This window comes from Lolium rigidum, chromosome 3 (assembly GCF_022539505.1).
Source record: "Lolium rigidum isolate FL_2022 chromosome 3, APGP_CSIRO_Lrig_0.1, whole genome shotgun sequence".
NCBI lineage: Eukaryota > Viridiplantae > Streptophyta > Magnoliopsida > Poales > Poaceae > Lolium > Lolium rigidum.
The window spans coordinates 215,870,587-215,879,063 of NC_061510.1; positions in this window are offsets into that span (position 1 = coordinate 215,870,587).

Consider the following 8,477-nt stretch of genomic DNA (forward strand, 5'->3'; position numbering starts at 1 on the left):
TTCTTGTAGTGATCATCCAAAAGAGGAGTCGAGGAACCACCCAATTGTAAGGTAGGTTCTGTGACTAATTCAACCCCTGCCCTTTTTGGTGAAGAGACACGGGGGCTTCCAGGAGGAGTAGAGTCTGTTGGATGTTTTGTTGAGGAGGCGAAGATTCTTCTCCTTCAACGTGCACCTCCGAGAGAACTAAAGTACGCGACGTACTCGTTCGAGCAGTCGCGTCAATAGCTGGCATTTCTTCCTCGTCACCACTACAAAAAATGGCGACAGTATAAGGAGCAAGATAGACAAAAATTGACAGGAGTAAAACGTTAAGAAGCAAGGGGTCACTTACAAGCTGACGAGGGCATCTTCGTATGGATTGAAAATTGCCTTCTTCTCTGAAGGACCAATTTCTTCGGCTTTGGAGGTGCCGGAATCTTCGATTTCCTCCCTTTTCCTCTTGTTCCTTGGAGAAACAGCGGTGGAAGGGAGTGTGTCGAGGCGATAGCCTCAGATTCAGCATCTTTTTCAGAAGAAGCCGCGGATTTGTGAGAACCCGCAACTTCACTTTCAGGGTGCGAGGTACCTTGGTTGTCATCATCGACAACGGTACGATCTTCAACTTCTCCACCCTCAGGAAGAGGAGGAAGAGAAGTGAGAGAGGGATGGTTCTGAGAAAAAGAAAGAATGTCAATAAAAAAGAAAGAGTGTCGATAAAAAGAACGGCGTTCCGCACGTAAGCCAACAAGATAGTAGTCGACAAAAAATAAAACTCGAGAAGACAATTTAGCAACCAAACGGAACAATTACCTCGGGAAGGGGATTGGCGCCATCAGTATGGCGCAACGCGGCAAGAAGTAGGAATGCTGTCCTTCTTGCTAAGCTTGGAAATCCTTCGGATCAACTTCTCTAAGTCCTTCACAGGAAGTTCTTTGGAGAGCCTCTCGACATCCTCGTCACCAGCGTACATCCAAAAGGGGTTTTTGCGAGCTTGCAGTGGTTGCACTCTAATCCTAAGGAAGTAGGCGGTGATTTGGATACCCGATAATTCCTTGCCACGGGTGTTCTGAAGCTCACGTATGCGAGTCATCAGCGCCTCTGTCGCCAATTTCTCTTCTTCGGTAGCTTCAGCGTCCCGGGATCGGCGGCGAAGAATCTTGGCTCTTCCATCAAAAGGAGCAATATTGAACTCCACCGAATCGGAGCTTTCTTCGTGCACATAGAGCCATCTCTTTCGCCATCCTTGGACGGAGTCGGGAATTTGACGTCGAAATAATCGACGTCAGGATGAACACAGATAACGACGCCGCCGATATTATAGGCGACGCCGTGAGAGCTATTACGGCGAATGCAGAAAATGCGCTTCCACAAAGCCCAATTAGGTTGGACTCCGAGTAAGCACTCACACAGTGTGATAAAAATCGACACGTGGAGGATGGAGTTGGGCGTCAGCTGATGCAGCTGAAGCCAATAGACAAAAAGGAGACCCCGAAGAAATTCATGGATAGGGGGAGAAAGACCGCGGATGAGATGGTCAACAAAACTGACCCGATACTCCATGGGAGGAGATGGATAGCTCTCCTCCTTGGGGAAGCGTAGTGCGTTCTCCTTCTTGGTGAATCCTAGTTTCTTCAGCAGATTCATATCCTGGCCGGAGATTTTGGATCTCTCCCACTCCAGATCTTCGGCGGCCATGGCAGATTCTGGAGAGTTGTGCTTGGTCAGACGCGCGCGAGGTGGCATCAATGAGCTTGGTGGCGAAGGGTGTGCGACTGGCTGGGCGCTTGAAGCAACGAGAGCAATGGAGAATCTTGCAGAGGAGAAGCAGAGTTGCGGCGCGAGCGAAAGGGCTAGAGGAGGAAGACGATGCCTCTATATAGAGGTGCGCTGAACGGACGCACCGTTGGATTGAGAATTTGCGGAATAGATGATGTACACGTGGACAAGGGGTAAAAAGTAATTTCATATAGACGAGAAAGCACAGCGGCTACAGTACGTGCGCCAGGAAAAGTGGAGGATGTGTGTCCCCCACTTGCACAACGTGTCAAATTGACAGGATTAATGGGCCCACAAGGCAGAGAGATAAGCGGTTCTCGCGTTTTCCTCATATATTGGTCGTGGCTGTCATCAGCAGTGATGTCACCTTGGTAAAAGAAACTCTCGGCTATGAAGCTTTGCAAAAATGGCGACACCAGAAGATTATGGTTTATCTCGAGAGCCTTTGATCAAATACAAGTTTTTGCTCAAATGCTCGGGGGCTACTTTGGAAAAAAGAAACGTTCGAATATAGCAAAATAGAAATGGCGAGAGCCTATGACCAAACGCAAGCATTTGTTCATAGCCTCGGGGGCTACTCCCATCGGGAGCGCTGTTCGCGCACCCGATAGATATAAAACCTCGAGAAAGAAAGACAATATAGTGACATGAGGCATTAGATTGTTGAGCCTACAACCAAGCACACGTCCTTGGCTGTAGCCTCGGGGGCTACTCCCATCGGGAACGCTGTTCGCGTGACCGATGAAACTATAAAAAAAAAAGAGAAAAGAGAGAAGAGAAAGAAAGAAAGAAAGGAGTGAGTATATTTCGAGTTATGCAAATAACTCTACATATACTCCCATCGGGAAGGCAATATAAGTCATACATTGACTCAATAAAATGTGCTATTCCAACAGCCGAATAAGCACTCGACAATATATTCTCAGAACGCCAAAGATGCGAACAGGTTTCGAATGCCGCAAAACTTTGCGAAGGTAAGACCCCGGATCCGTTCACGTGCGGCGTGGCGCCGTCCGTGACGTCGGTTTGCTACTTTTTCCGTATCAACGGATACGAAGAAAAATCCTAACGGACGCGTTAGGTACCCGATAAATATGGCCGGGACTCGACGAATGGTAAGACCTTAAGCGGCACCTGTCGAAGTTTACACCAGTATCCCGAGATCATGTCCAGGGACGCGATCTTGAAGTAGGTTTTTGCGGATTGCCACTAGAGCAGTTAACTAGTACCTGATCCTTCAGATGAACTAGCCCCAACTACCATTATCCCTGTACAATATAGAAATTCATACGCAAAGATATGTGATAAAGTTCGGAGTTAACGAATAAATATAAAGGTGGAGATTTTCCTTGACTCTACGATTCAAACAAAATCTCGGGGCTACCGACATAGGCATCCCCAATGGGCCTGCCGAAGAAGATACCCAGGGTTTACTAAAGGCCCATGACCCGAAGAATAAGAAGATTCGGAAGCCCAAGATACCGTTAAGGAAAGTTAGAGTTGTAATAGGAAGCATTATTCGTAATCTTGCGGGACGGGTTAGAAACCCTCCCGGACTCTGTAAACTTGTATGTTACGAAACCCTCGGCTCCACCTCCTATATAAGGGGGAGTCGAGGGACAAAGAAAGGAATCGAATCATTGTCTCACAAACCCTAGTTCTTACATTGTCGAGTACTTTTCGGCTGAAACCTTCGAGATCTACTTCTACATCCAACGAAACCCTAGTCTACTACTTGTAGGCATTGACAAGTTAATACCTTGTCACCTGGCCGACCATAGGCCCGGTCAGACCGGCCCTGGCACCAGCCAGCCCGGCGCCGACCGGTCCCTGGACTGGTGCCAGCTGGGGGATGTTCTGTAAGTCACAGAACCCTCCCTGTAATGGCCCGGCCGCTGGCCCGGTTTGGACCGGCCTGCTCCGGTCATGAGCCCGGTCGGACCGGGTTATGGGTCGGGCGCCCCGGCGCCAACCGACTCCTACGCTGATGACATCCAGAGGCAGTACTGCGCGACAATGTCCTGCCCCGGTCAAGGCCCGGTCCCAGCTATGGTTTGAACCGGGTGGCTCGGCCTCTGGCCCGGTCTGACCGGCCCCTGCGCCGGACTGCCCGGTCCCAGGCCCGGTTGACCGGGTTCCTCGAAGGAAAAGCTGAGGTGGCAAGTCATCAACGGCCATATTTCAAGTGACACTATATATACCCCTTCTCCTACCTCTGAACAACCAGGCACTACACTACAAGCTGTTCTTGAGCTCTCTCTCACATACTCCATTGTTAGAAACACCAAAAGCCTCAGATCTCTCTGCTCCTCCACCCAAACTCAAATCCCTCCGAGGAAAAGATAGAGGAGGACCCGATCTACCGTTCTACCAAGCCAAATCTTGTTCCCCCTTGTATTCATCAAGATACTTGCTCTCTAGGGTTCTTTACAAACCCTAGGTGGGAAAAAGAGGTCCGGAAACATCCGGGCTGTGGATTTGCTCCTGACAAGATTGTGAAGGTTTGGAGGCTACCTCAATGTCTACCACAAGTGAGTGAGCAATTCCTTCGTGGGATAGGCTCCGGAGAATAGGGTGAGCCTTCGTGGCGTTGGGGAATCCTTCGTGGGACCTCCACCCCTCCAAACGACCTTCTTGCGAAGGAAGGGAACACCGGAATAAACCCTCGTCTCCGCGTGCTATCGGTTATCTCTAACCGAACTCCTTACTTGTGATATAATTGCCTGTGCGAGCCTTCGTGCTCGAGTTACTAGTATCATCATATAGGTTGCCTCACCTAGTTTGCATTAGGCTCATTTTTATATTCCGCAAAGCCTAATATTGCAAAGAAAGAATTAAAATTTGTAGAAATCTATTCACCCTCCCTCTAGGTTTACCATCTCTGAATTTTCAGTTGTGGGCCAAGTTCTTGTTGGCTATCCGGAAGTGGGTCCTTGGGCTCGCACATGCTCACTGTGGTAGGCAGCTGTGGTCTGTTTTCCCTCTTACCGGTTTAGCCGCGCTAGTGAAGGTGTTGGTTCGCTACGGATGGTGTGGTCATCGTGGTGCCATCGAGCTAGCTCGTTGGTGATGCCTAGATTCAGGTCTTGTCGGGCATGGCCAGCTAGCTCTTGCGTTCATCCTGCGGGTGAGTCAAATTGGGGTTGGACCATCGTCCGTCTTGAGTTGGTGGCGCGACTGTGATTTATGCTATTTCCGCTCTACATGGTCGCGACAGCGGCCAAATTTTTATCGGGTTACACCTTGGCAAAAGTTGTGCATGGCTTTGGCGTGTGCCGGTGATGGCGTCACACCTGCGGTGTCGTTACCTTGTTGAAGGCATCCCAATGAGGTCCCTCCGGTACGAATTGATTGATGGACTATGTCCCTTCGCCTCAAACTGGTTTCTTTGATGGCCTCGCTTCATGCAAGCCTCTGTGGTGGTGTATTGTGGATCACCATGTGATCTCTCGTTGGTGTTGCAGCCCTTATGCAACTTCGGTCTAGCTGCTTTTGCAATGTTTATTGCGGTTTTTGGTGGCTTCCCTAGCACCATGTGGAGGGAGGGTTTTCCTAGGCCGGCTCCTGGCCATATAGCTTTCTCCGATGTCCCTATTCCCAATGCCACGGGAAGATGTCGTGTTTGAACTGGACCTAACTCGGGCTCTAGGGGTGGAGATTTCGATTCTGGATGAAAACGTTGTAGGACCTCGATCTCTGCAGATGAAGTTTTCGCGCCATGCACCTTCTTGGAGGCATCGTCGCAAGACCTCTCTTCTTTGGATCCTCAAGCTCTGCTAGACTGCCATCAAATCGTCGGGTTCCGCATTGGGCTGTAGTTTTGGTGCGATGAGGTTTGTTGGTGTGCATATGCTCGTGATTGCTCCACCTAGGCTCCGTCATCCTAGATCAAGCTAGCACTTCGGCTTCATGTTTTTTCTATGTTGTCTTTTTATTGTTAGTTTGGTTGTGCGATTGGTGCGTGTCTGTTTTTCTATGTTATCATTTTGTTGTTAGTTTGGTTGTGCGATTGGCGTGTGTACCTTGAAACTTGTAACTCATGGTGTAACTTGTAACCGATCGATGTCTTTATTAATTCAAAATCGGTCTTAGAGCATCTCCAGTCGTCTCCCTCATGAGGCCCCAACAGCCATTTTTTCATTCGGACGACGTTATTTGGCCCAGTCACGCCCCCGGATCCTCGTGTTCACCTGGATTTGGGCTTTCATTCATCCGGAGAGCCCAGGCCATTCCCGGCCTCCCGAGGCGCGGTCGGGGAATCCGGACGAAACAAAAACGCGTGAAACGTCGAGCGGGCCCACGGTGTTGGCCACAGAAAGGGTAGTTCCCTCCATTTATTTCGTTTTCCCTCCAAAAATGCACCGTATATACCCATTTTCCCCGGCGATTTTCGGAGGAGCTACCACCATTCCCCCACAGTTGCAGCTCCTCCTCTTCCCTTCCACCACCATTTCACCGAAGAAGATCGCCGATAATGGCGTGCCGAAGGTGAGGAAGCCGCGGGCGGCAAAAGAGAGGCCACCGGGCTGGACAAACGCAAGGTGGGCGGCGGATGTGGAGCGAAGGCAGACCGAAATTCGCGGCTGGGCGGAGAGGGGGAAGAAGCTCGCGGCGAAGAGGGCGGCGGCAGCGGACGAACATGCGATGCTGGTCTCCATGTCCATGAACATGTGCCAGCCGCGCATCAGCCAATTCCCCGGTCCATGGCCGACCCAAGGTACGATCGGCTCTCCTTCCACCTTCTCGCCTATGTCACCGGCCATGTTCCGAGACACCTACATCGTCGGCATATTGAGGTTTACACCATCACCGCTGGAGTACGATGGAGCGATGCACGAGGGCATCTCGCCTGCTCTACGTCGTGGGCCGCTGTCCTTCTCCAACCCCGGGATGCCGCCGAATGACAGAGTGATGCACGAGATGATCACGTCGGGCTCCATGGCCGTTGCGTCGAGCCCGGGTTTCTTCACACAAGAGGAGGCAAGGGCGACGGAAGCCGTCGCGTCGCGGGGTGCCGTCGACGATCAGAACGATGGGTTTGGAGACGGCACCCAAGTCGTCGTCGAAGAAGAGGAGCAGGCCGACCTCGGCGAGGAAGAGGACGCGCCTGAGCCACGGCGACGTCGAAGGGGAGGAAGAAAAGGAAGAAGAAATTGCTGCCGACCGAGCCGCGGATCAAATGGACGGGCAAAGAAGACGAGTGCCTCGCTGAAGCTTCGAAGACCGTTTCCATGAACGGCATCACCGGCGCCAATCAAAGCTATGAGACATATTGACAGCGGGTCAAGTTGGCGTTTGACGAGCGCAAAATCGTCGATCCCTACTTCAACAAGGCGGTGATGATACGCGACGACAAGGCCATGGGCACCCATTGGTGGATCATGCAGGCGGCGTGCATCAAGTGGCACGGCATACATGAGGAGATCAAAGCTCGCCCTGTGAGAGGCGCCGACTTTGAGGCCAACGTATGCTCACTCGCCTTGTCTCGTCCGTCTACCCTGGATCGTCGAGGTTTCATTTTGATTCATCAGCCTGTATTTGCAGATGCAGCGGGCGTTCGACATGTACAACGATGACACCGACGGCCAGACGTTCAAGTACCTCAAGGTCTTCGCACGCATCGAGAATTGCGAGAAGTGGGCGGACGTACGCCGGAACCTCGCGAAGAACAAGGACGAGCAGTACAACCCCGACGCTCCAGCCCCTGCCGCATCGGCGGGCCGCCCCAAGCTCGGCCAGAAGAAGCTGAAAGAACTGAAGAAGGCGGGCCATCCAGCCGAAAGGTCGCAGACGTCCTTCGACAAGTACTGGGCCGACGCGAGGGCACACGCCGCCGGGAGGGACGACAAGTACGACGTGCGGTGGAAGGAGATGCTCGCCAACCAGGGTGTCCGGATCGCCTTGCTGAAGGCAACCTCCACGACGAAGAAGAGGAACTCCGACCTGGCGTTCCCGATCGGCGGCAACGACGGTAAGATGGACGAGGAGACGAGGGCTTGGTACGATGCCTATCGCCAAGACATCCTCCGGACTCCATCGACTGCTTCGGCCTCCCCTTCGAAGTCCACTCCCGCCGCTGCGACACCGGCGGCCGATGATGCATCGCCGCCCGATTCCGCGCCAGACAAGGCGCATGAAGGGACCGCCGATGAGCCTTTAATCGTCTAATTTTTGTTTTGATCATCGCAATGTGGCTGATCCAATCGCTAAACTATTGGGTGATGCTTTTGTGTAGCGGTTTTGAAACTATCCCCGCTTATGGGCAAATGAGGGAGTGCGATTGGAAAATGTTGCCTTCACCCATTTTTATCCAATCCGAGATTTGTTAAGTCTGAATTTTCACATGAGGGCTCAAACCGCTGGAGATGCTCATGTCTCGAGACTTCCGTCTAAATTTTTCTTTGAGATGATGGCAGCGCATACATGGCACCTCACTAGATCCGGCGCCGGGTGCCCCTAGGAGCGCAACTCGCATGCGCTGCGGCTGCAGCTAGATCAGCGCAAGTAAACGAGGGCAGGGCAGCTGCGCACGGGGACCAGGAGCTGAACCGCGTGCGATGCGCGAACTCCGGCGAACTGTAGGGGGTGGGCCGGCCGGCGCAGGAGCCAGGAGGGAAGAAAACGAAAGGACCAGCTCCTGTAGCTGCCGCGGCGCTCATGGCGAGCACTCATGGCTGGGCTGGCACGTCGGCACGGCACCTGCCCCTGCACGGCCACCC